The sequence below is a fragment of the Rhinatrema bivittatum genome, chromosome 6 (genome assembly GCF_901001135.1).
Source record: "Rhinatrema bivittatum chromosome 6, aRhiBiv1.1, whole genome shotgun sequence".
Classification (NCBI taxonomy): Eukaryota; Metazoa; Chordata; class Amphibia; order Gymnophiona; family Rhinatrematidae; genus Rhinatrema; species Rhinatrema bivittatum.
The window spans coordinates 287,642,115-287,669,468 of record NC_042620.1 but is presented as its reverse complement, the minus strand read 5'-3'; the positions used below and the strand labels follow the sequence as shown (position 1 = coordinate 287,669,468).

The 27,354-nt window shown below is 42.8% G+C and overlaps 8 non-coding genes across 8 annotated transcripts; 4 read left to right on the top strand and 4 right to left on the bottom strand.

Moving 5' to 3' along the window:
- Nucleotides 1-2,297: 2,297 nt before the first annotated feature.
- TRNAI-AAU lies at nucleotides 2,298-2,371 on the bottom strand. The gene has a single exon. It is a non-coding gene; the product is annotated as a tRNA-Ile (tRNA).
- Nucleotides 2,372-2,649: 278 nt separating this feature from the next.
- On the top strand, nucleotides 2,650-2,723 carry TRNAN-GUU. The gene has a single exon. It is a non-coding gene; the product is annotated as a tRNA-Asn (tRNA).
- A 1,016-nt stretch (nucleotides 2,724-3,739) lies between these two features.
- TRNAI-AAU lies at nucleotides 3,740-3,813 on the bottom strand. Its single transcript has one exon. It is a non-coding gene; the product is annotated as a tRNA-Ile (tRNA).
- A 278-nt stretch (nucleotides 3,814-4,091) lies between these two features.
- On the top strand, nucleotides 4,092-4,165 carry TRNAN-GUU. Its single transcript has one exon. It is a non-coding gene; the product is annotated as a tRNA-Asn (tRNA).
- A 1,016-nt stretch (nucleotides 4,166-5,181) lies between these two features.
- On the bottom strand, nucleotides 5,182-5,255 carry TRNAI-AAU. Its single transcript has one exon. It is a non-coding gene; the product is annotated as a tRNA-Ile (tRNA).
- Nucleotides 5,256-5,533: 278 nt separating this feature from the next.
- On the top strand, nucleotides 5,534-5,607 carry TRNAN-GUU. The gene has a single exon. It is a non-coding gene; the product is annotated as a tRNA-Asn (tRNA).
- A 994-nt stretch (nucleotides 5,608-6,601) lies between these two features.
- On the bottom strand, nucleotides 6,602-6,675 carry TRNAI-AAU. Its single transcript has one exon. It is a non-coding gene; the product is annotated as a tRNA-Ile (tRNA).
- A 2,237-nt stretch (nucleotides 6,676-8,912) lies between these two features.
- TRNAN-GUU lies at nucleotides 8,913-8,986 on the top strand. The gene has a single exon. It is a non-coding gene; the product is annotated as a tRNA-Asn (tRNA).
- The last annotated feature ends 18,368 nt before the right edge of the window (nucleotides 8,987-27,354 follow it).

Here is a 27,354-nt window from a genome sequence, read left to right as displayed (position 1 = left end):
ATTTGATCCACATTTCGGGTCAGGCAACAGGAAAAATAGAAAGTACAAATAACCATTATATAACAACCTGTTGAACAACATTCAAAATTCCCTGTTCAATAAACAAACCAAAATAAAATAAAATATTAATAAGCACTGATCAGATCGTTGTCTTGTGTTTTATTGCATAGAAAGTCCCCTCCCCCACCCCCCTCCTCTCCTGGCCTTTCTATCAAAGGAAGTATTAGGTACATAATAAAAGGTATACAATGCATATTGGTAAGAGGTCTGTGAAGCTGTGTTTAAGAAGAGGAGACCCCAGGCCCGGAGTTAATATGCTGGTTCTTCCAATGAACATATGCTTTCCAGGTATTATGGAATTTCCCCATGGACTTTTGCTTTTGAGCTGTGATTTCTGCAAGTAAGTATATGTCCCCCACTTTATACTGTACGTCAATTAAGGTAGGCACAGGAGACCTCGTATAGCACGAAGATTGATGTTCCAACATAGATCTCAGGGAGGGCTGGGGGTTCCATATTTTGAACGGTACTTTTTAGCAGCTCAATTTAAACAATAGATTGGCACAGGCAGTCACCCACCAAATTGTGGGTTCAATTTAGCCAACAACTCTTGGGTTCCATTCCGCTCACTAGTTTTATATGGCAGCCTAAAAAGACCTGGGGTATAGTGCCTAAAGATATTTTACTCCCCTCTATGATCTATCAGCTAGGGATTTGGTCTGCTAAACAGCCTCTATTGTTGGGCACAAGGGAATATCACATGAGCACATTCCTATATTTTAATGCTGATTTCACACCTGGACAGGAATCACAGGCTTTTAAGATCTGGGCTTCTAGAGGTATAACCCAGTGGGCTCAGGTGTGGGTCTGATATATTCTCCCTTTCAGATCTACAATGCTAATACAATCTATCAGCTGCTGATGTTTACCCATACTTGCAACTCCGACACTTCGCAAGGTCGGCTATGTTAGCGGTGCACTTACATCAAGGGAGGTCAGACTTTGAGACTTTATGTGTAAAGGCAGATAAGTGTGTTAAAATGTTATCGGTAATATACAGCACGTTGGGTCAACAGTCGACTTGTAAATCTTTCTTCACTTTAACTGCTCGACCCCCTCAGCTTCACGTCTTCTCTGGAGGGCCAACATTCTGCTGTGTGGCAGCTAACTTTGGAGTTGCCTTGCATCAGATAAGGTTTGTTCTCGAGATTGGAGGTTGGGTTGCCACACAAGCAGGCCTGCATTGTCTTGTCTCTTCTCTAATTGCTGAGAGATTTCATTCTTTAGCAAAGGCTTAGACAAACAATATGCTTAGCACAGAAAATAAGTCAGTCACGTATTGCAGCTTTGTTAGGAGATGGGAGTCTTGCTGTACTATGCCTTACTGCCATGCCTCAGATACACCACCTTCAAAGTCTTACTGGAATGATGAGGACTCATGATCTTCCCTGCCAATGTGAAGTCACATTTCACTGAACACACTGACTGGTGGGTAGAAAAGATAGTGCTAAAACATCTTGGTTAGGTCTGGTCAGGCTGCTGACTTCTGCACCCAATGTGCCAGCTGCATCATTTATTATCCCTGATTTGGTGGTAGCGTGTGAGAGAAGGTAGTGAAAAACCATAACTGAACAGTAAATCCACTAAAAATGCAGGCTGTCCTGTCCATATTCAGTCAGCATTAAAAGGCAGTGCCCTATACTATTCGTCTGTCAAACGATGCTTCATTTGAACTCCTATTGATTCTTAATCTACCTCCTTTCAGGCCTTTCTTTGTCATGAAAGGCAATATGTGGTAGCACTTCATTAGGATGACGTGGATTGCTCTGCTTGTTCATTGTTTAAAGGACGAGGAAACTGATCGCAGGCAGTCCCTGAAAATACTGTTTGTATCTGTGGAGAAAGTATTGGTGTTTCACCTACTTCCATCTATTCTCCCTCAAGGAAAAATAGTGGCCAGATGAGAGCACGGAGGAGAGAGAGGAAGCTTTGTGTGATAGGAAACCCATTTTGAAGCGTGTTTCGTATTCCCTGGCTTGCATATAGCTAGAAAATTTTGTTCTAGTTCCTCTAGGTGTTTGCCTTAGAAGGTGTGTGGGTTTCTTAGTTATGCAAATTGGGCATCTTTTAAAGTATGGTACAAATAATCAGACAACAGGCAAACACTAAAGGGATTAAACTACCCCTTAATCTCCATCATGTTGTTGTCTTGCTATTCCTATCCTGTGTCAGAAGCTATATTTAGGCCTTGCTGCTCCTTTCAAAACTGGTAGGAACTTTAATGAGGAGAAAGAAATTGGTCAGTATGGGGGTTGAACCCATGACCTTGGCATTATTAGCACCATACTCTAACCAGCTGAGCTAACTGACCACTTAGGAAAGAAGGTTAGGAGCTTTCAACTCGTGCAAGCATAATGATGCACCCTCAGTTTTCATGAGTGAGCAGAAAGGCTCAGACTCATACCAAAAGTATGTCCACTCATCCTGCTATCGCTCTTTCCTGGACAATACGTAGCTGAGCGTGGTGAGCATTCCACACTCTCAAAGTCTTGTAAGTCACACCCGTATGTGTGGTGCTAAAAAAGGAGAATGTGCGTGTGATTGAGAGCAGATGGCCAGGGAATACAGTGCAGGACTGTTTGTCATCTTGTCTCTGTGGCGCAATAGGTTAGCGCATTCGGCTGTTAACCGAAAAGTTGGTGGTTCAAACCCACTCAGGGACGGATTGTGAGCTTGCTTTCCAAGCTCAGACCATTAGTGTGTTTTTCTCTTTGCTTACATTAATGCACCTGCACTGATAGGAGAGCCCAGGACTCTAGGATTCTATGGTAGGTTTCTGATAATGGTGTTGGCTTCAGTAGTGTAAAAGAACCCTGTGTGTCAGTCACCCTTTGGGAAGGTGAAAGTTGTTGGGCGGAGGAAGGAAAACAGTGGCCTTTTTGCTACAAAGCCGTGATAATCCACACCATTACAACTTTTTAAGCAGTATCAAACACCCTAGTGATTCTGCATCATTTATTATCCCTGATTCGGTGGTAGCGTGTGAGAGAAGGTAGTGAAAAACCATAACTGAACAGTAAATCCACTAAAAATGCAGGCTGTCCTGTCCATATTCAGTCAGCATTAAAAGGCAGTGCCCTATACTATTCGTCTGTCAAACGATGCTTCATTTGAACTCCTATTGATTCTTAATCTACCTCCTTTCAGGCCTTTCTTTGTCATGAAAGGCAATATGTGGTAGCACTTCATTACGATGACGTGGATTGCTCTGCTTGTTCATTGTTTAAAGGACGAGGAAACTGATCGCAGGCAATCCCTGAAAATACTGTTTGTATCTGTGGAGAAAGTATTGGTGTTTCATCTACTTCCATCTATTCTCCCTCAAGGAAAAACAGAGGCCAGATGAGAGCACAGAGGAGAGAGAGGAAGCTTTGTGTGATAGGAAACCCATTTTGAAGCATGTTTCGTATTCCCTGGCTTACATATTGCTAGAGAATTTTGTTCTAGTTCCTCTAGGTGTTTGCCTTAGAAGGTGTGTGGGTTTCTTAGTTATGCAAATTGGGCATCTTTTAAAGTATGGTACAAATAATCAGACAACAGGCAAACACTAAAGGGATTAAACTACCCCTTAATCTCCATCATGTTGTTGTCTTGCTATTCCTATCCTGTGTCAGAAGCTATATTTAGGCCTTGCTGCTCCTTTCAAAACTGGTAGGAACTTTAATGAGGAGAAAGAAATTGGTCAGTATGGGGGTTGAACCCATGACCTTGGCATTATTAGCACCATACTCTAACCAGCTGAGCTAACTGACCACTTAGGAAAGATGGTTAGGAGCTTTCAACTCGTGCAAGCATAATGATGCACCCTCAGTTTTCATGAGTGAGCAGAAAGGCTCAGACTCATACCAAAAGTATGTCCACTCATCCTGCTATCGCTCTTTCCTGGACAATACGTAGCTGAGCGTGGTGAGCATTCCACACTCTCAAAGTCTTGTAAGTCACACCCGTATGTGTGGTGCTAAAAAAGGAGAATGTGCGTGTGATTGAGAGCAGATGGCCAGGGAATACAGTGCAGGGCTGTTTGTCATCTTGTCTCTGTGGCGCAATAGGTTAGCGCATTCGGTTGTTAACTGAAAGGTTGGTGGTTCAAACCCGCTCAGGGACGGATTGTGAGCTTGCTTTCCAAGCTCAGACCATTAGTTTGTTTTTCTCTTTGCTTACCTTAATGCACCTGCACTGATAGGAGAGCCCAGGACTCTAGGATTCTATGGTAGGTTTCTGATAATGGTGTTGGCTTCAGTAGTGTAAAAGAACCCTGTGTGTCAGTCACCCTTTGGGAAGGTGAAAGTTGTTGGGCGGAGGAAGGAAAACAGTGGCCTTTTTGCTACAAAGCCGTGATAATCCACACCATTACAACTTTTTAAGCAGTATCAAACACCCTAGTGATTCTGCATCATTTATTATCCCTGATTCGGTGGTAGCGTGTGAGAGAAGGTAGTGAAAAACCATAACTGAACAGTAAATCCACTAAAAATGCAGGCTGTCCTGTCCATATTCAGTCAGCATTAAAAGGCAGTGCCCTATACTATTCGTCTGTCAAACGATGCTTCATTTGAACTCCTATTGATTCTTAATCTACCTCCTTTCAGGCCTTTCTTTGTCATGAAAGGCAATATGTGGTAGCACTTCATTACGATGACGTGGATTGCTCTGCTTGTTCATTGTTTAAAGGACGAGGAAACTGATCGCAGGCAATCCCTGAAAATACTGTTTGTATCTGTGGAGAAAGTATTGGTGTTTCATCTACTTCCATCTATTCTCCCTCAAGGTAAAACAGAGGCCAGATGAGAGCACAGAGGAGAGAGAGGAAGCTTTGTGTGATAGGAAACCCATTTTGAAGCGTGTTTCGTATTCCCTGGCTTACATATAGCTAGAGAATTTTGTTCTAGTTCCTCTAGGTGTTTGCCTTAGAAGGTGTGTGGGTTTCTTAGTTATGCAAATTGGGCATCTTTTAAAGTATGGTACAAATAATCAGACAACAGGCAAACACTAAAGGGATTAAACTACCCCTTAATCTCCATCATGTTGTTGTCTTGCTATTCCTATCCTGTGTCAGAAGCTATATTTAGGCCTTGCTGCTCCTTTCAAAACTGGTAGTAACTTTAATGAGGAGAAAGAAATTGGTCAGTATGGGGGTTGAACCCATGACCTTGGCGTTATTAGCACCATACTCTAACCAGCTGAGCTAACTGACCACTTAGGAAAGAAGGTTAGGAGCTTTCAACTCGTGCAAGCATAATAATGCACCCTCAGTTTTCATGAGTGAGCAGAAAGGCTCAGACTCATTACAAAAGTATGTCCACTCATCCTGCTATCGCTCTTTCCTGGACAATACGTAGCTGAGCGTGGTGAGCATTCCACACTCTCAAAGTCTTGTAAGTCACACCCGTATGTGTGGTGCTAAAAAAGGAGAATGTGCGTGTGATGGAGAGCAGATGGCCAGGGAATACAGTGCAGGGCTGTTTGTCATTTTGTCTCTGTGGCGCAATAGGTTAGCGCATTCGGCTGTTAACCGAAAGGTTGGTGGTTCGAACCCACTCAGGGACGGATTGTGGGCTTGCTTTCCAAGCTCAGACCATTAGTGAGTTTTTCTCTTTGCTTACATTAATGCACCTGCACTGATAGGAGAGCCCAGGACTCTAGGATTCTATGGTAGGTTTCTGATAATGGTGTTGGCTTCAGTAGTGTAAAAGAACCCTGTGAGAAAGTTGTTGGGCAGAGGAAGGAAAACAGTGGCCTTTTTGCTACAAAGCCGTGATAATCCACACCATTACAACTTTTTAAGCAGTATCAAACACCCTAGTGATTCTGCATCATTTATTATCCCTGATTCGGTGGTAGCGTGTGAGAGAAGGTAGTGAAAAACCATAACTGAACAGTAAATCCACTAAAAATGCAGGCTGTCCTGTCCATATTCAGTCAGCATTAAAAGGCAGTGCCCTATACTATTCGTCTGTCAAACGATGCTTCATTTGAACTCCTATTGATTCTTAATCTACCTCCTTTCAGGCCTTTCTTTGTCATGAAAGGCAATATGTGGTAGCACTTCATTACGATGACGTGGATTGCTCTGCTTGTTCATTGTTTAAAGGACGAGGAAACTGATCGCAGGCAGTCCCTGAAAATACTGTTTGTATCTGTGGAGAAAGTATTGGTGTTTCATCTACTTCCATCTATTCTCCCTCAAGGAAAAACAGAGGCCAGATGAGAGCACAGAGGAGAGAGAGGAAGCTTTGTGTGATAGGAAACCCATTTTGAAGCGTGTTTCGTATTCCCTGGCTTACATATAGCTAGAGAATTTTGTTCTAGTTCCTCTAGGTGTTTGCCTTAGAAGGTGTGTGGGTTTCTTAGTTATGCAAATTGGGCATCTTTTAAAGTATGGTACAAATAATCAGACAACAGGCAAACACTAAAGGGATTAAACTACCCCTTAATCTCCATCATGTTGTTGTCTTGCTATTCCTATCCTGTGTCAGAAGCTATATTTAGGCCTTGCTGCTCCTTTCAAAACTGGTAGTAACTTTAATGAGGAGAAAGAAATTGGTCAGTATGGGGGTTGAACTCATGACCTTGGCGTTATTAGCACCATACTCTAACCAGCTGAGCTAACTGACCACTTAGGAACTATCTACAGTCTGGAGAATTGATGGACCAGAGGCAACATGGATTCACCAGGGGAAGATCCTGTCAAACAAATCTGATTGACTTTTTTGACTGGGTAACCAAGGAATTGGATCGAGGAAGAGCACTCGATATCATATACTTGGATTTCAGCAAAGCTTTTGATACGGTTCCGCACAGGAGACTGGTCAATAAAACGAGAAGCTTGGGAGTGAGTGCCGAGGTGGTGACCTGGATTGCAAATTGGTTGACGGACAGAAGACAATGTGTGATGGTAAATGGAACCTTCTCTGAAGAGAGAGCGGTTTTAAGTGGTGTACCGCAAGGATCGGTATTGGGACCGGTCCTGTTCAATATCTTTGTGAGCGACATTGCGGACGGGATAGAAGGTAAGGTTTGTCTTTTTGCGGATGACACTAAGATCTGCAACAGAGTGGACACGCCGGGAGGAGTGGAGAGAATGAGACGGGATCTAAGGAAACTGGAAGAGTGGTCGAAGATATGGCAGCTGAGATTCAATGCCAAGAAGTGCAAAGTCATGCATATGGGGAGTGGAAATCCAAATGAACTGTATTTGATGAGGGGGGAAAGGCTGATGTGCACGGAGCAGGAGAGGGACCTTGGGGTGATAGTGTCTAATGATATGAAGTCTGCGAAACAATGCGACAAGGCGATAGCAAAAGCCAGAAGAATGCTGGGCTGCATAGAGAGAGGAATATCAAGTAAGAAAAGGGAAGTGATTATTCCCTTGTACAGGTCCTTAGTGAAGCCTCACCTGGAGTACTGTGTTCAGTTCTGGAGACCGTATCTACAAAAAGACAAAGACAAGATGGAAGCGGTACAGAGAAGGGCGACCAGGAAGGTGGAGGATCTTCATCGGATGACGTACGAGGAGAGATTGAAGAATCTAAATATGTACACCCTGGAGGAAAGGAGGAGCAGAGGAGATATGATACAGACTTTCAGTTACTTGAAAGGTTTTAATGATCCAAAGGCAACGACAAACCTTTACCATAAGAAAAAAATCAGCAGAACCAGGGGTCACGATTTGAAGCTCCAGGGAGAAGATTCAGAACCAATGTCAGGAAGTATTTCTTCACGGAGAGGGTGGTGGATGCCTGGAATGCCCTTCCGGAGGAAGTGGTGAAGACCAGAACTGTGAAGGACTTCAAAGGGGCGTGGGATAAACACTGTGGATCCATAAAGTCAAGAGGCCGCCAATGAAGAGTGGGTGACTCGCCAGAATGATGGCTACTGCCTGGACACAATACCCTTATTCAATAAACATACACATGGTTACTGTGACTCCAACATCACTCTCAGCTTCAACAGCAAGAGGAAATGTGGAAAAAAGGATTTGCACTCACAAAGCCGGGAGTAGCTGGCTTGTTACGGCGGTTACTACCCCAAACCAAATGTGCCTGATACTTCACTTTCGATGCACATCCAGCATAGCTCTCTGCTCCAACGGCAGGGGAGAAGAAAAACTGATACTTCACGCATACCCAGCATAGCTTCAACGGCAGGGGAGAAGAAAAAAGGATTCACACTCACAAAGCGGGGAGTAGCTGGCTTGTTACGGCGGTTACTACCCCAAACCAAATGTGCCTGATACTTCACTTTAGATGCATATCCAGCATAGCTCTCTGCTTCAACGGCAGGGGAGAAGAAAAACAACCAATAAGGGCTGTATAACATAGTCTGGGTTAAAACAAATAAGCATGGGTGTAGCTTGCTTATTGCGGCGGTTACTACCCCTACTACCCCCTAACTAATCAAGCTAGATATTTCACTTGGATGCAGCTCCATCACTGCTCTCTACATTAATGGTGGGGGAGGAAGGGAAATAGAACCAAGAGCTAAAAGAAACAGATAAGTATGAGAGAAAAAATGTGTGAAGCTTGCTGGGCAGACTGGATGGGCCGTTTGGTCTTCTTCTGCCGTCATTTCTATGTTTCTATGTTTCTATAAGGAGCTTTCAACTCGTGCAAGCATAATGATGCACCCTCAGTTTTCATGAGTGAGCAGAAAGGCTCAGACTCATACCAAAAGTATGTCAACTCATCCTGCTATCGCTCTTTCCTGGACAATACGTAGCTGAGCGTGGTGAGCATTCCACACTCTCAAAGTCTTGTAAGTCACACCCGTATGTGTGGTGCTAAAAAAGGAGAATGTGCGTGTGATTGAGAGCAGATGGCCAGGGAATACAGTGCAGGGCTGTTTGTCATCTTGTCTCTGTGGCGCAATAGGTTAGCGCATTCGGCTGTTAACCGAAAGGTTGGTGGTTCAAACCCACTCAGGGACGGATTGTGAGCTTGCTTTCCAAGCTCAGACCATTAGTGTGTTTTTCTCTTTGCTTACATTAATGCACCTGCACTGATAGAAGAGGAGAGTCCAGGGCTCTAGGATTCTATGGTAGGTTTCTGATAATGGTGTTGGCTTCAGTAGTGTAAAAGAACCCTGTGTGTCAGTCACCCTTTGGGAAGGTGAAAGTTGTTGGGCGGAGGAAGGAAAACAGTGGCCTTTTTGCTACAAAGCCGTGATAATCCACACCATTACAACTTTTTAGGCAGTATCAAACACCCTAGTGATTCTGCATCATTTATTATCCCTGATTCGGTGGTAGCGTGTGAGAGAAGGTAGTGAAAAACCATAACTGAACAGTAAATCCACTAAAAATGAAGTCTGTCCTGTCCATATTCAGTCAGCATTAAAAGGCAGTGCCCTATACTATTCGTCTGTCAAACGATGCTTTATTTGAACTCCTATTGATTCTTAATCTACCTCCTTTCAGGCCTTTCTTTGTCATGAAAGGCAATATGTGGTAGCACTTCATTACGATGACGTGGATTGCTCTGCTTGTTCATTGTTTAAAGGACGAGGAAACTGATCGCAGGCAGTCCCTGAAAATACTGATTGTATCTGTGGAGAAAGTATTGGTGTTTCACCTACTTCCATCTATTCTCCCTCAAGGAAAAATAGAGGCCAGATGAGAGCACAGAGGAGAGAGAGGAAGCTTTGTGTGATAGGAAACCCATTTTGAAGTGTGTTTCGTATTCCCTGGCTTACATATAGCTAGAGAATTTTGTTCTAGTTCCTCTAGGTGTTTGCCCATGTACTGAATTGACCCTGTGAGATAGCATGTCACAGAAATTTCTGTTGGAGTGTCCTTTGTTGGGGTGAGCAAAGGGTCTCTCTGCCTGCTGCTTAAGCTACGGCTTTCTTCCTGAGAGCTGGTTCTGTATGGGCAAAGTAGCTTTGGCATATTATGGTGTCGGAGGAAGTGCTAGCTGACAGGATGCTGCTCATGTCTGCTCTACTCTCTGTTGTGGCCACTCTTTCCTGTGCTACATCCCACTATGCTTCTGCCTCTGCTGCTCCTAGTCATACACCCTGTGTACCAGTATCTCCTTCATATGTGTGAGACACTGAGACCAGAGGGCAAGACTCCCTTCCAACCATGGATCACAAAGTGTGGCAAGGACGTCTGTATTATTTTGTGACAGAGGTTCAATCTCTCTTGCACCTGTTGCTGGAATGAATCCACAAACTGCAACACCTCTGCTTCCATTCCCTCTTGCTCATGGAACCCCTGTACCTTTTCCTCCTTAAAATGTATTATAACAATGATCCTGCCCAGGGTGGAACTTCTGGAACTCCTCCATGGCATCTTTGAAGGGCTTCAGAATTTTTAACAGCTGCCTCATTACATCCCAATCATGCCTCTGTGGGTGATCCACACTTATCTCTGTTTCCAAAGACAGATAACGAAGGAGCATTTGCTGCACCACAACCTCTTTAGCGTCAAATAGGTGGAATTCCAGTGGGTGGCAACATCTTGAATCAGACGCTTATCAGGAATCTCAATTTCTTCCAGATTCTCATGGAGAAGCTGCCCCACCTTCACCTTTCAATGGGAATCCCCCATTATTTTCCTGTACCTCTTTATTAGGCACTTCAGATCCCATGGTCCTTAAACCCCCAGCTCTAGGGCATCCCTCAATACCAGGTAAGAAAATGTGCAAAGCAACAAATACTTTGAAAGCCCCCATCTTCCATGGCCCTTACAATATTTTCCCTCTATCTGTCACAAAGAAAGCTGCCTGAAGATTCATTGTGTTCCAGTGTAGCTTCCATCATTCTGGTCTCTTTCTTATGGCTAATAAATATTTGTATGAAGTATGACAGATATCCATAACCTGGATGTACAGAACAGCCCACCTGCACTGCTAGAGCAGCAGCCTGCCTCCAACTGGGCCAGTTCCTACCAGAGTGCCATCAGGGAGGGGTAAGTGTGCATAGGATTTGCGATGGTCCAGACATTGCTGGTGAAATGCATTCTACTCCCCTCTTCCTTAGCCAACCGTACCTGTATGCGACTATGACACTGGTTGTATAGGATAGAGATAATCTGTTTACCTTTACCATATGTAGTCCTGAAGTGGACTTTGTAATTGGGGGCTAACACTTGCATCAGACACTTAAAGCCCATGCTCGCCACTATCTGAAGGGGTTGGTCATTAAGGGCAATCATTTTTCTGATGCTCCTCATTACTACTTTTGATACTGCCTGCCTTTTGCCCTTAGTGCTACAGAATACCATCCCATTTCCTCGATGGGTTGTCATTGCAGACACATGTCAGGGAACTGCTGGTTGGTAGGTGGGGTCACGTGATCAGCTTAGGAAAAAAGTCTTCCCCCTTTCAACATCTTTCCTCTGGCTTTTACTTTGAGTGGCAGAAGGGGTCCCCCTGATAATACTGCCACCCTTCCCTTATGCCAATGCTAGCAGGTGCTGCTTCTGCAGGTTATGCTACATACCAGCATTTCTCAGATGCCTCTTTTAGTTATCTCAACTGATATCCTTACTGCAATAGAAACACTGAGTAAGATGCAGGTCCTCCTTCCCTTTAAATTGCCTCCAGATCAGGTTTGTCTTTTGTTATCACTTTTCTACATCCTTGGGGGCTCATGTTGCCACTGGAGTTAAAGTTGAGAGTGGACCCTGAAGAAAAATGTATCTCCCCCATCAGAGTACTAGAAGCTAACAAGCTACTGACTAAATTTCCCAAATTTTTTTCACCTGCTAGCTTTTCAATTTCTGATGCAGGGAATCTCAGACAAGATTCTTCCTCAGAATCTATTGTTAAAACACTGTATCCATTACCTCAAAAGAAGTAACCAGAATAGAGGAGGATACTACTGATGTTGGCTTTTGTACTTCTGCTACCCCAGTCCATGCCCCTGCCCTGCTACTGCCAGGCAGTGGTGACACATGCTTTCCAAATTTCAATTGCTTGTGCCTTGGGTTGCTTCCACTCCTCCCATTCTGTGGCTAAAAATGTCTCTTTTCTTTTTATTTATTTATTTTATTTTTAAAACCTTTTTAATTTATTGTTTTAATATTATATACAAATAACTTGCAAAAGTAATATCATGACAAAGGAATATAATATACTAGATCAAAGAGATTAAGAAATCTGATCACGTGATTTTCTGAAAGGGAGGTTGTATTTCTGCCAAGCTCCTGCCAGGCCTTCTTATCATCCTTTTTAATTTGTCTTAGTGGGATAAAATTTCAAAAATAAGATGCGGAAAGAAATCCCCAAATGACCGATAAGGTGGAAAAGATGCAAGATGCGAAAGATAAAGAACCAGATGGAAAGCAGGCTTAAGAACATAAGAACATAAGAACATGCCATACTGGATCAGACCAAGGGTCTATCAAGCCCAGCATCCTGTTTCCAACAGTGGCCAATCCAGGCCATAAGAACCTGGCAAGTACCCAAAAAACTAAGTCTATTCCATGTTACCGTTGCTAGTAATAGCAGTGGCTATTTTCTAAGTCAACTTAATTAATAGCAGGTAATAGACTTCTCCTCCAAGAACTTATCCAATCCTTTTTTAAACACAGCTATACTAACTGTACTAACCACATCCTCTGGCAACAAATTCCAGAGTTTAATTGTGCATTGAGTGAAAAAGAACTTTCTCCGATTAGTTCTAAATGTGCCACATGCTAACTTCATGGAGTGTCCCCTAGTCTTTCTATTATCCAAAAGAGTAAATAACCAATTCACATCTACCTGTTCTAGACCGCTCATGATTTTAAACACCTCTATCATATCCCCCCTCAGTCGTCTGTTCTCCAAGCTGAAAAGTCCTAACCTAGTCTTTCCTCATAGTGGAGCTGTTCTATTCCCCTTATCATTTTGGTAGCCCTTCTCTGTATTTTCTCCATCACAATTATATCTTCTTTGAGATACGGCGACCAGAATTGTACACAGTATTCAAGGTGCGGTCTCACCATGGAGCGATACAGAGGCATTATGACATTTTCCATTTTATTCACCATTCCCTTTCTAATAATTCCCAACATTCTGTTTGCTTTTTTGACTGCTGCAGCACACAACCAATGATTTCAATGTGTTATCCACTATGACGCCTATATCTCTTTCTTAGGTTATAGCACCTAATATGGAACCTAACATTGTGTAACTATAGCATGGGTTATTTTTCCCTATATGCATCACCTTGCCCTTATCCACATTAAATTTCTTCTGCCATTTTGATGCCTAGTTTTCCAGACTCACAAGGTCTTCCTGCAATTTATCACAATCTGCTTGTGATTTAACTACTCTGAACAATTTTGTATCATCTGCAAATTTTATTATCTCACTCGTCGTATTTATTTCCAGATCATTTATAAATATATTGAAAAGTAAGGGTCCCAAAACAGATTCCTGAGGCACTCCACTGTCCTCTCCCTTCCACTGAGAAAATTGTCCATTTAATCCTACTATCTGTTTCCTGTCTCTTAGCCAGTTTGCAATCGATGAAAGGACATCGCCACCTATCCCATGACTTTTTACATTTCCTAGAAGCCTCTCATGAGGAACTTTGTCAAACACCTTCTGAAAATCCAAGTTTACTACATCTACCGGTTTACCTTTGTCCACATGTTTATTAAACTCCTTCAAAAAAGTGAAGCAGATTTGTGAGGCTAGACTTGCCTTGGGTAAAGCCATGCTGACTTTGTTCCATTAACCATGTCTTTCTATATGTTCTGTGGTTTTGATATTTAGAACACTTTCCACTATTTTTCCTGGCACTGAAGTCAGGCTAACTGGTCTGTAGTTTCCTGGATCGCCCCTGGAGCCCTTTTTAAATATTGGGGTTACATCAGCTATCCTCCAGTCTTCAGGTACAATGGATAATTTTAATGATAGGTTACAAATTTTTACTAATAGGTCTGAAATTTCATTTTTTAGTTCCTTCAGAACTCTGGGGTGTGTATACCATCCGGTCCAGGTGATTTACTACTCTTCAGTTTGTCAATCAGGTCTACCATATCTTCTAGGTTCACCGTGATTTGATTCAGTCCATCTGAATCATTACCCATGAAAACCTTCTTCAGTACGGGTACCTCCCCAACATCCTCTTCAGTAAACACCAAAGCAAAGAAATCATTTAATCTTTCTTTGATGGCCTTATCTTCTCTAAGTGCCCCTTTAACCCCTCGATCTTCACTAGGCTTCATGGCCTAGCAAAGATTCCTCATCAGAATATTAAGAATGGTCTGAATCTATGATGCAGCTGGCATTGTTGAGATTCCTCAAAAAATACCTAGACAACTTCTCAGCAAAGATGGTGAAAAATATCAACACCAGCTTGGCAATAGCTATTGAAAATTTTACCTAGTTGGTTGCCTCAGTGCATGAACATGTAGAGAAGCTCTCCTACTTAGAAACTCAAAACAGCGATCCTGAAAACACCCTTACTTTATATGGTAGCAAAAAAGATCAAATGGAAAGGAAAGTGAAAACCCAAGATGAAAAACAGGATGTTTTCGAAAACCGAAATCATTGTAATAATATTCAGTTGATTGGGCTCCTGCAATGGACAGAGGGAAGAGATGCCTCAATATTTCTTTCAAATGGCTGCCAGAATTCTTGGGCCTAGAGAACAGTGAGGAAATCCTGAAAATTGATAAAGTGCATAGAATGTGGCCCTGATGCCAGAGGCAAATGGGAAACCGAAAGCTCTTTTCATTCGGCTACATTATTTTGCCGATAAACAATGCATAATGATGGTGCCTTACTTGAAAACTGAATTGTTGTTTCAAGGTAATAGACTTTATGTATTCCAAGATTTCTCCACACTAAAGCAAAATCAATGCCTCAGATTTCTGGAGATAAAACAACCGAGAGAGAAGGGGATTCAATATTCTATGTTATACCCCACTAAATTTGACTTTTAATCACTGGGAAATCGCAAATATTTTATACCCCAGCTGAGGTAAGCAAATACCTTAATGTGGAAAGTTTTGCACTGATATTACAACATTTATCCTTCTGCAGACACAGAATTTCTTAACCAATTTTGCTCATCCAAGTACAACATTTATTATCAAACACTGGATAGGCAGTCATATACTCTCAATCAAGCTTCACAGTTAATGCACTGATGCAACATCAATCCTCCGACATGAGCCTGTTTTACAGATGGCTGCAATGGGAGTGACAGTGTAGACCACACAGGTCTTAAGTTATTAATATAACCTGCAATAATTTGAAAAAAGTCAAAGCAGATCAAAATTAAGGCAAACCCCAAAATTAGCAAAAATTATTAAAAACGGACATACCTTACAGGAAGCAACAGTCAAGTGTAGATTCAGACTGCCAGTGAAAAGTCATCAGCAAAGGCTTTAAAAATAAAAAAATGCGCCAAAATAGAAATGTTGACATAGGACCAACCAAGTCACTGAAATGTCACAGCATGTAAAAAAATAGGATTATGGCAGAACAATAGCCTAAGAGAGAGAGGCTCAGTAATTCTAAAAAAAAACAACTGACCATTTGATCTCCTTATTCAACCCTTGAGGGGATAAGCCCAATTCGAAAATCCAACATTATTCCTGATGAATTAATAGCAACGAAAACTCACACACACACACACACTCCCCAAGGGGAAGGATTTACTATCTCAATAACAAAAAAATCTTAAATCAGATACCAAATGCTGTTTTTCTAGCCAATGAAGAACAAGGGGAGCCTTGCTCTTGGACAAGCGTATGCACGAACATTATTCAAAAATCCTTGTTTTAATTTTTCTGACAGCCTTTCCCACATATATCAAAGAACACCGGCAAATTATAACATAGACAACACCAGTGGAATCACAATCAGAGTAATGCTTTAAGGAATACTGCCTACCATTAGAGGATTGGTGAAAACAGTAACAGATTTAGACAGAGGACATGCAGTACACCAGGAAATATGGCCAAGAACTGAAAGGGCTGAAGACCTATCACTGTGCATATCAGAACTAGTAAGCATGTCCTCAAGTTCCTGCTTCTACGAAAGGTAAAACAAAGCTGTTTACAGGACAGTCCTAGCCCCACGTCCCATTTTTAGTGAACAGTTTTCTTTCACCTTTCGTAGAGGCAGGAACTTGAGGGACATGCTCACTAGCAGTGATAGGTCTACGTGTGGTTCTCACCAGTCTAGCAGGGACTCCTCTGGCCCCTGCAAAATCCATGCAGATTTCAGTGTCCATAGTAACAAACAGTTTTTAGGCTATAAAAGAGTTTATTTATTTAAACATTTTTAAGGCCCAATAAGTAACGCTATCAAGGCAGCTTACAAGAAAATAACATCCATAAAAACAAAAAACACCCCAAACATAATCATTATTATTATCACTGCCACTCTGTATTGCTTCTTACCTCTCCTGCCTATAGTCCCCCTCATCCTTGCCACTGCTAAACTTACTGTGTTAAACTTAAAATGTAAACTCAGGCACTTCCCCTACCCTGAGGCCAAGCGACTACCAGAATCCTGGGAAATGAGAACCCTTCTCTGAACATTACTTGGTTGCCGGAATAAACCCTTCTTCCACTCTTCCTGGGTCCACTTCTATGGCTTCATCTCTAGGAAAGAGCCAGACCTTCACCACTTCCATGCTTACCCCTGTCTCTGGGCTTTCTGCACTATTCACCACCTCCTCCTGGATACTTGCACCTATGTGCCTTCACCCTCACAGCTCTCAGCGGCTCCTTTCCTAAGCTTCCATTCATCTTCGTCTTTCACAGTCCTGATGGGAAATGTAGTCCTTCACTCTCTCTCTCTATCCTGGGGGCTGTGTCTGTGTTTATGTCCTGTACTACCGCTGCTGCAACCTAGGGTGGCTGGAGCCCGCAGCTGTATGGTCCTGTCACACCCATCTATAATCATATTTATTAGTTTCTTCTTGCTGTTTTATAATACACATACATATACCACTTTATATCATGGAAGTCCTGGGGCTATGAGCCACAATATAAATTTTATCCATATGTTCAACCATCCAAAGTTTATATGACAAAAGATTTAGGGTCAATTCCTTCAATCGGCAACTGGGAGCCTGCTGCATGTGTAAATCTTTTCCTTTTCACTGAATTTTCAAGAGAATCATTCTTCAAGGCACAGTCAGGTTGTTCTTCATAAGTGCATTTGCATGCTCTGTGGCACTATGTAATCCCTTATGTATTCTGCTGTGACATTTTCCTCTAGGTGCATTTGAATATTTTCCTCCATCTACATTAGTTAATTTTTTTTGTCCAGCCCCACTAATTGGTAAGCAAATGAATCAATTTTAAACTCCATTACCTCTAATTTTTCTTCAAGCTTTACTTCACAGACTTGAGAAAAGAGAAAATTCTAAAGCTGGCAGTATTTATTATTAAGAATCACATTTTCACCCCAGACTGGAGTGTATCATCAAAGGAAGAGGGGGATCCTGGCAATTGCTACCTTTCAGTTCATGAAATTAAGTAAAAATGAAGCCATTCACTAGATTGCTTGAACACAATGACCACCTTCTTCTGTAGTCTCCAGCACAATGCATTTACTATTATCCAGGGTTTTTTTTAAAGTTCTGATAGCAGAGATAAAACAATTTTTCATGTAGGCATTGGCAAAAACATCCAGTATGGTTCTCAGTATTCAGTTTGCACAGTCAAAACAGACTTTCTAGATTTTAAATTCAGTAATCCAGGGAAAAGGGAAGTACTACCAGGTGAGTCAGCTATTGACTTTATCCCAAACGTCCCCCATCCCCTTTGAGGAAAGCAAACATTATAACCTGCAAACTGATTGAAAGTCATGCCAACTAACACCAGGTGCAGCTGCTGTTTTGAGACCCTTTGCACTTCCACATCTCAGTAAGAGTCCCTGTAACCAGTCTAGGGCAGTGATTCTCAACCAGGTTCTTGAGACTTACCCAGTCTGATTTTCAGGATATCCAAAGTGAATATATATATGAATGCACTTCGTTCCATTCTATGAAATTACCTTTTAGGCATATTCATTGTGGATATTCTGAAAACCAAACTGTCCATGTGGGTCCTGAGAGCCAGGTTGTAGGGATGTGCAGAAGCGAAAAGGTTGTTTAGTTCATGTATTCATTTCATAGGGGCCGATGCAATCAATGTTCGCGGAAGGAAGGGCGCTGAAAAGTCAGCTCCCACTTTCTTAATGCACGCATGGCGCCCGCAAGGGGGGGTGCCATGCAATATGTAAATTAGGGGGTCGCCCTAGGAAGGAGGCACTAGGGTCGCTTGCGCGATCTTAGCGCCTCCTTGCTAACGGGACCCGCCGAGGCTGTTGGTCTTCATAACTTGGCGGTCTGCCCAGTTATTTTATTTCATTTTTTTTACTTTAAAAAAAAAAAGTACAGAAAAGCAGTTTTTTTCTGCTTTTCTGTACTTCTTTTACCTGCGCTCAGCTATGAACGCACATTTATCTTTTTGCATGCAGAGTGAATGAGTAATAGCCTCATTCCCATGCATTTGCATGTGATGAGCGCCATCTCATTCACTCCACGCCGGACGCACGTTAAATAGGCGCTAATTCCCCTATTGAATTAGGGGGTGGATTAGCGTCTATTTATCCGACTGCATCAGCCCCATAGGTAGCAATCATTTGTTTGGTTTGTTTCAGAAAGCAGGAAAAACCCCAACTCACTGAAAACAGGGTCAAAGTAGTAGAAAACCCCAAAGCACCATGAGAGTGCAAAGCAGCCACCCACAATGGCAAGAAACCCCCAAGGCTCCAAATGAGAGTGAAAGGGCACCAACTAATTTGGTACAAAGCCCTAGGCAGGGAGACACCAGAAGAAATCCCTAGATGAGGCCTGATATTGTTTCTGTATGGCAACATTAGGGGAAGAGGCTGGCAGTCAGATTTGGAGATGATCTTCTCCTTTGCCATGGTTTAATCTGCCCTCTGTCAGTATCATCTGCCTCCTCTACCTCCTCACTAGAGGCAAAGATTTTACTGATTAGAGGCCCAACTTTTCTTCATTCACTAGCTGTTCAATATCCTGTGATTCACTTGACTCTTCCTCAGATTTACTTCAGAAACAGTAGCTGTGGAGAAAGGTGCTGCTGGTTTTGGGTGTTGCATTTTTATTGCCCCTGTCCTTGTCCCTACCCAGTCTCAGATGGCTTTCCTGCCTTTTGCCTCGCTCTATAGCAAGAGGGCGAGGAACAGGTGGCATGGTACATATTCTCCCAAAGTTAATTTCTTATGGCTTGAACCAGCTTTCACTGACGGCTTTCTGTCTCTTTTAAGTCTCTTTTAAATGTATCGGCAGGACTCTCTTTTCTAACCACTGCTAATAGTACTCCTTTTACTTATAATAGGATGTACCCAGCAATACCCAGTTCTCATCCTCGGCTATCTTTCTCCCTGCTGCCATTCCCTTATCCCTCTTTGCTCGCAGTGGCATGATGGAATTGGAAGTGGCAACTGGAGTTTTTGATGTCATAATATGCTTTATTGATGTATTGTAGCTCTCATCAGTACTACTGTAATATTGAGTGTGTGTCTCTAACACACACATACAGACTGAGTTCACTTCAATGCTTAGCAAGTACTGCTAACGGAGCTAGCAGATTACCAGAGGCACCAGCTTCCTCTTGTCTGGCTACTCCTCATAGTGTGCAAAAATGTCTCTCTCTCAGACACACATGCACAGTATATGAGTATGTACTAGGGATGTGAATCGTTTTTTGACGATTTAAAACAATCGTCAGATATATTTTAAATCGTCAAAAATCGTTAGAGCCACGATACAATAGCAATTCCCCTCATTTATCGTCAAAAAATCGTAAATCGGGGGAGGGGGGAGGGCGGGAAAACCGGCACACCAAAACAACCCTAAAACCCACCCCGACCCTTTAAAACAAATCCCCCATCCTCCCGAACCCCCCCCCCCAAAATGTTTTAAATTACCTGGGGTCCAGTGGGGGGGTCCCGACGCGATCTCCCGCTCTCGGGCCACGGCTGCGTTAATAGAAATGGCGCCAGTGGCCCTTTGCCCTTACCATATGACAGGACAAAGGTAGCGCCGGCGCCATTTTGGTTCCTGTCACCCGACGCTATGAGTGCAGATCGCTCCCGGACCCCCGCTGGACCCCCAGGGACTTTTGGCCAGCTTGGGGGGGCCTCCTGACCCTCACAAGACTTGCCAAAAGACCAGCAAGGGTCCGGGAGCGACCTCCTGCACGCGGGCCGTATTGCCAATATTCAAAATGGCGCCGGCGCTACCTTTGCCCTCACTATGTCATACATATGGTATGTCATACATAGTGAGGGCAAAGGTAGCGCCGGCGCCATTTTGAATATTGGCAATACAGCCCGAGTGCAGGAGGTCGCTCCCGGACCACCTCTGGACTTTTGGCAAGTCATACATATGACACTATGTTTGACATAGTGAGGGCAAAGGTAGCGCCGGCGCAATTTTGAATATTGGCAATACGGCCCGAGTGCAGGAGGTCGCTCCCGGACCCCCGCTGAACTTTTGGCAAGTCTTGTGGGGGTCAGGAGGCCACCCCAAGCTGGCCAAAAGTCCCTGGGGGTCCAGCGGGGGTCTGGGAGCAATCTCCTGCACTCGTGACGTCGGGTGACAGGAACCAAAATGGCGCCGGCGCTACCTTTGCCCTGTCATATGGTAAGGGCAAAGGGCCACCGGCGCCATTTATATTAACGCAGCCATGGCCCGAGAGCGGGAGATCGCGCCGGGACCCCCCCACTGGACCCCAGGTAATTTAAAACATTTTGGGGGGGGTTCGGGAGGGTGGGGGATTTGTTTTGAAGGGTCGGGGTGGGCTTTGGGGTTGTTTTGGTGTGCCGGTTTTCCCGCCCTCCCCCGATTTACAATTTTTTAACAAAAAAAACCATGACGATCAGATTTCCCTCCCCCCCCCAGCCAAAATCGATCGTTAAGACGATCGATCACACGATTCACATCCCTAGTATGTACTGCCGACTGACTCATTTTTCACACACATACACACAAAAACAGTCAGACAGAGAAGAAATTGACAATATTGACAAGGCTGTGCTTCTGTTCACTGCAGTCTGTCTCTCTCTCTCTCTCTCTGCAGCTAAGCAGATCACTGTGCACTGTGCAGTCAGACCCAAAATTCACTGCAGTTTTCTGTTTCTGTATCTCCACTGCCCAGTGAACAGATAGAATGCAGTACCTCTCTCTCTCTCAGTGAGAGCACTGTGACTGCAGCAGTGAAGATAACAAAAAGTCCTTTACCAATGCTAAAATTCTCTCTTCTTTTTTAAACTTTTCTCACTCTAAAAGAGTTTCCAAAAAGACAACCTTTCCCAGTGAAATCCAAAAGAGAAAATGGAGGTTTTTCGCACACGTTCAGACTTTTCAGTGGGAGGGCGTTGGCTTCATTTGATTCAGATGCCAGCTGTAAGCCAGTGAAAATAAAATGCTTCACCTTGATTGGTCCTCTGTGCCGTCTGCTTGGCTACTTCCCCTGCCTCAGCTCTGTTCAGACTATTACCTCACAGGCATTGCTTGGTTGCCATAGTTATTAGTTTCACTGCAGCACTTTTACATGGGCCATAGACTTGAATGGGAAACATAAATGATACAAACCTTTTAATTTATATTCATTGGCCCTCTCCATTCATTTCAGGGGGAAGGAGGGTGTCACAAATGAAATAAAAGTGGTCTCATCCATTGCATTTTACCCATTTGTTTCAAATGAATGCACATGCCCATCAGGATGAGAACCACTGGCCTTGGGTTCCTTAAGCAATGTTTCTGAATCCAGTCCTAGAGAGGTGCACCTGACTAGTTTACTGGATAATCACAATGAATATACATGAGATAAATCTTCATGTATTTTGGCTCCTATGAATGCAAATATATCTCAAGGATGTTTATTACAGATATCTTGAAAACCAAACTGGTTATTTGTGTCTTATAGACAGGAGTAGGAATCATTGCTTAAATATTTGTCTCACAGGCCATTTCAGAAACCTCAGCATTTAAACTGTGTGCCGCAATTCAGCACACAGTTCCCTAATGTGCAGACTAATATTTTTTTTAAACTCGCGATGCAGTAAGCTAATGGATGAACGTACATTTTAACTCGAGGGGAAGAGGGTGAGGGAGCCGCCAGCGGGAGAGTTCATCTGATATCTGCCACCACTTAGCTGGATAAGTACAGACTTATATGACTATCTGGCAGATGACTGGATAAGTCTGAATGTATCTGTCTAAGTGGGAATGGAGTAGGAAATACTTATTTTTTCATTTTATGTACGCACACAGTAGTGCTGGAAACTTTAGTTCACCTTTGACCCAGGCATAAAGTTTCCTGCATTAAAAAAATATGAATTCAGTCAGTGCATCTCTCTGTATTTGTAGGGCATATTTAATGCTCTCATTAGCATGGAATTTCCATACAAGGGCACTAAGCTGACTTCACATTTTTTAAGGCATATTTTGTGAGCATAAAACTTCTTGCTGCATAGGCAGTAAGGTTTACACTCATAAAATGTGCATTCTACTACTGGTAAAACCATGCGTTCAGCTGAACACACTTCTCCGCATAAGGGAAAGAGCTGAAAGACTGAAGGAAGAGATAATATTAAAATAACAACTCTGAAGGAAAGAGTCAAAGAAGAAACAAGGAAAGAGGACACCACAGAGAGAATGAAAACCAAATAAAGCAACAGAGAAGACCAATGAATAAGGAAAAAAAATACATTGAGCCAGAAGAGAAAGCCAGGAACACCAAAGGATGGACATTTATTGCCTGACCGAGAATATTAATAACTCATTAGTATGAAATATCCCTGGACACAGATCAAAGTCCCTGACCTAAACATGTCTTCCATACAGAATTATCAAACAAAAAGAATAAGTGGCAGAGGGTAGTACATTACTGTTCAATACATGTCCATAAATTTATTCATTTTATAACAAATCAACAAATTCCATACAGAATTTACATTTTAGGAATAGTTGCACTTTATGTAGGATATGCTCATAAGCATCGAAGCTTTTGTATTGGGCCTAAAAATATTTTGTAATAATGAAAGAATACATTTTAGATACATTTTGAGAGTAGATTATTACAATTTCTATGGCTACAATCCACCAGATTTCTAACTTCCCATGAAAATAAACTGCTCACTGATTTGAATTTTAGATTTTAATGGATAAAAATGCATCTATGCTTTGCAAGGGTTCAAAAGCATTCCACAAACATATCTGCTTGTTTCATTAAAAATGTGGAGGTCCATATTCAAAAGCCATTTAAATGGCTTACCTGGCTAAATTATAGCCAGTTAAGGCCTAGATTCATCAAACTATTGCATGCAATAGGAAGAGGGGTGTGTTTTATGGTAATATCTTATTTATTGCAAAATGCACTATCTTAGCACAGGTATTACCACAGAGTGCAATAACTTTTCACAATTGCTGTAATCCCTACGAGAGAGAGAGAGAGAGAGACTAGCTATAAGGCCCTCATAGGAGTTAGGTATTTATACCTCTATATGAGGTCCACCTATTTACACGAGGTGAGGTTTAGGTATTAGTGTAGAGGTTAGGGCCCACTTTGACATTCAGAGTGAGACATAATTATATATAAGTTGAATCTCAACACCTTCTGTGGTGAATTGTTATAGAGATTTATTTACATATTTTACATAGTAGGTTTGTTTCTTTCTAATACCTTTAATACCACCATAGGTGACTTGTTGTCTGATGTCTACCTGCCAAACCCCTAATTCCATCATAGGAGAATTGCTGGCACATGCCAATATGTCATGTTCCTTATACCACCATGAGGGAATTGCTGGCACATTCCTTCCTGCCATACTCCTAATACCACTATAAAGGACTTGTTGCCTCATGTCTATCTGATTGGTTATCCCTGGGGAATTGAATGAGAAAATGGACTAGGTTCATTGTATATGAAGGTTTTTCGTTTTCTTTTCTGATCTCTGATTGGCAGGTTGCTGTAAAGATGGATGCATAAGAAACGTGATCTTTCTGAAATTTGATGGTGTCTTAGAACAGCATATATTATTTTGGTTTAAACTTGCATGGATGAATTTGTTAAGTTTCTTTTCTTTTTTGATATTTTTTTGTTTTGTTTAGTAAAAAAAAATGTTTGTTGTTATTATTATTTGATTTAATTTTTGTATTTTATAGATTATATGTTCATGAAATTGACCACCTGTGGTTGTATATTTCTCTATGAAGAATGTGATAAAGGAACCTGTATTCTGGAAGGAGAGGGCTCTTACTACTGGATTCGATGTAATATACTTTAATTTTTACAATATTGTAATAAAATATGTATCTGTTTTTAGAAGAAATAGATATGTTTTTTGAGGATTGTTATGTATGATGGTGAAAATTGTATGATTTATGTGTTTGAAGGTAGTTCACTCTGTACCTTTGGATTGCTAAAGAAGAAATGAGATCCATCTTATTTAAGAAGAAATGGGATATATTTAATATAAGACCTGTGTCATCATGTGATCTTTCTTGTCATCTGATATGTATTTATAGAGTTGAAGACATCCTCTCTTGATAAACATTTATTGATATTGAACATAGAGAAATAATAATTTGTTGGGTTATTACCTTAGAATTATAAAAGAAGAATTTTGTTCCCCTGAAGAAGCTCTGTGTTACACATCATGTCCACACCTAAGTCGGGAAACTCTCCTGCCTAGGGATGACAGGGCAGAAAATCCTAGGTCATACCTAGCCCTCCCCCCAACTCCTTGTTCCTGTCTGCATCTCCACAAAGCATTGCCAATTCTCCACAGAGGTCTTCCTTGATTCAGGTGTAGGTGGGAGCTTCATAAAAAATGGCTTTGGTCCAACTATAAGGGTTCCTACTATGCCTCTAGAACAACCGGTGACTATTGCATCAGTTTATGGGGACCCACTCCCAGGCTGTCTCACTGAAGTAACCAGGCCATTCTCTCTCTACAGATGGGTATCCTTCACAAGGTGGATATCTCCTTTTACATCATACCCAGAGCCATGAACTCCATCATCCTGGGTTTCCCCTGGCTCCAACAACACCATCACAACATACATAGGGAACCCTATGAGTTCATAGGTGACTGCACTTTGAAAAGGATTGATTGCTGTTTAGATGGTGGACGCTGTTATGCTTTCATTATTGAGATATTCTCTTGGTGCCTGTTAAGCTGTTTGTGAGGCACACATAAAGTGTATTGTATGATAAGTGGAACAATTAGAATATACCAGGAATAGCTGAAGATGTATTTGAGGTGGTGATATAACTGAGAAGGTGTGCAACGGTGCCGGTGATTGAAATTGGAGGAAGTGTATTTTAGGTGTAATAATCTGGAGGGTGGAAGGCCGGTGGGTCTCGTCATCTCCGGATGAAGTGGGAGTGATTTGTCCCCTGAGGAAGCTGCGGCGAAATGGGGATCCCTGTTGGGACGTTGTGAACTACTCCAGTGGAAAGAATACATTTAGGATTTAAGAATTTGTGTTAAGCACTTTAAGTGAAATATGTATGGTGCATCTATTAAAAGGGAATAGATGGGGTTTTAATGGGTGGGGAGTGTATGTGGATGAGTGATTGTAGTGGGTACATGTGTTTTAAATGTTAATACATTGCTGCTAAATAAATGTGTATATTTTTGTATATTGGGTTGCACATGTTTTTAAATTATTGTAAACATCAGTGGATGTAATTAATAAAAATGATAAAAAATTGATGTGTATGTATTATGTTAAGCACAGCTGATAAATGGTAATATTGATGACAAAATTGTTATGAGATTATAGTAAATTGTGAATGTCAATGCTATAAAAATGAACTCATAGGGTTCCCTATGTATGTTGTGATGTGATCAGTAGGGAACTTTTACTCTCTCACTTTCAGGTCTATCCAGTACCGAGCGGTAGGAAGAGCTGCGTTAGTGCCCACGGCACCCGCGGTTGCCGCACGCACAGTGCAGTTCACCTACCGCTCGATCCTGAACAATAATTTTATGCAAATGAAAACCGCGTCTAAGAAGGGTCCGTGAAGCGTTAAGCCCGCGCAACCCATTTTACTGGGTAGAGCGCCTATACAGTATCCTGGGTGCGCGGGCCTAATGCTTCACGCCACGCTGGTATCTGTCATTTCAAATGTCATTTGAAATGACAGATACCTCTCCCCTCCTCCCGAAGCAAAAAAAAAAAAAGCGAAAAAAACGTAAAAACAAAAAGTAAGTCGCTTCGCCGCTTCACTGTCAGTGTCTCTTCTTCCCTCCTCCCGGAGCAAGGCTGCTTTTCGCGCCCTGCTCCGGGAGGAGGGGAGAAGAGACTGACAGCGGCGAAGCGACTTACTTTTTGCATCCCCGATCAGACCTCTCCTGCCTCCCGCTGGCGACTTACTTTTTTTGCAGCCGTCCGGCCATCTGGAAGAAGGTATCGCGGCTCCCCTGCCTCCCGGAGGCGAAGATGGATGCCAGCACGGGGGAAAGCGGCCCCTGTGCATGCAATTGGCTGCTCAAGACGTGACGTCACGACGTTTGGCGTCACGGCATGTGATGTCACGTCTTGAGCAGCCAATTGCATGCACAGGGGCCGCTTTCCCCCGTGCTGGCATCCATCTTCGCCTCCGGGAGGCAGGGGAGCCGCGATACCTTCTTCCAGATGGCCGGACGGCTGCAAAAAAAGTAAGTCGCCAGCGGGAGGCAGGAGAGCTCCGATCGGGGATGCAAAAAGTAAGTTGCTTCGCCGCTGTCAGTCTCTTCTCCCCTCCTCCCGGAGCAGGGCGCGAAAAGCAGCCTTGCTCCGGGAGGAGGGAAGAAGAGACTGACAGTGAAGCGGCGAAGCGACTTACTTTTTGCTTTTACGTTTTTTTCGCTTTTTTTTTTTTTTTGCTTCGGGAGGAGGGGAGAGGACTGGGGCTGCCCCGGAGACCGGCACCCATGATCGCGGCCGGGGCAGGTGAGCGGGGGCTGGGGGAAAGCTTGCCACCTACCCTTACCCCTGCCTCTACCTCAGGGGTAAGGGTAGGCGGTAAGTTAGCAGGTTAAACGCGCAACAAAACGGCAGGGAAAGATAGCGATAGTCGGGGCGCGGGTTACGGGATGCTAGGGAATAGCTAATTCGCTCATTTGCATGCAATATACATGCCGCGTGCGAAAGGGGTTGGCCGGGGATTTTAGGACGCGGTAGGAGTAGGTTAAAGTGGATTTGGGATCGCAGGAAGGGATAACGCGGCCGGAAAGTGAGTAGAACGCGGCTTAGGAGCAGGGTAAACGTGGCCGCACTTTACAGGATAGACCTGTTTGTGATTACCATACTCCAACAACACCAGCC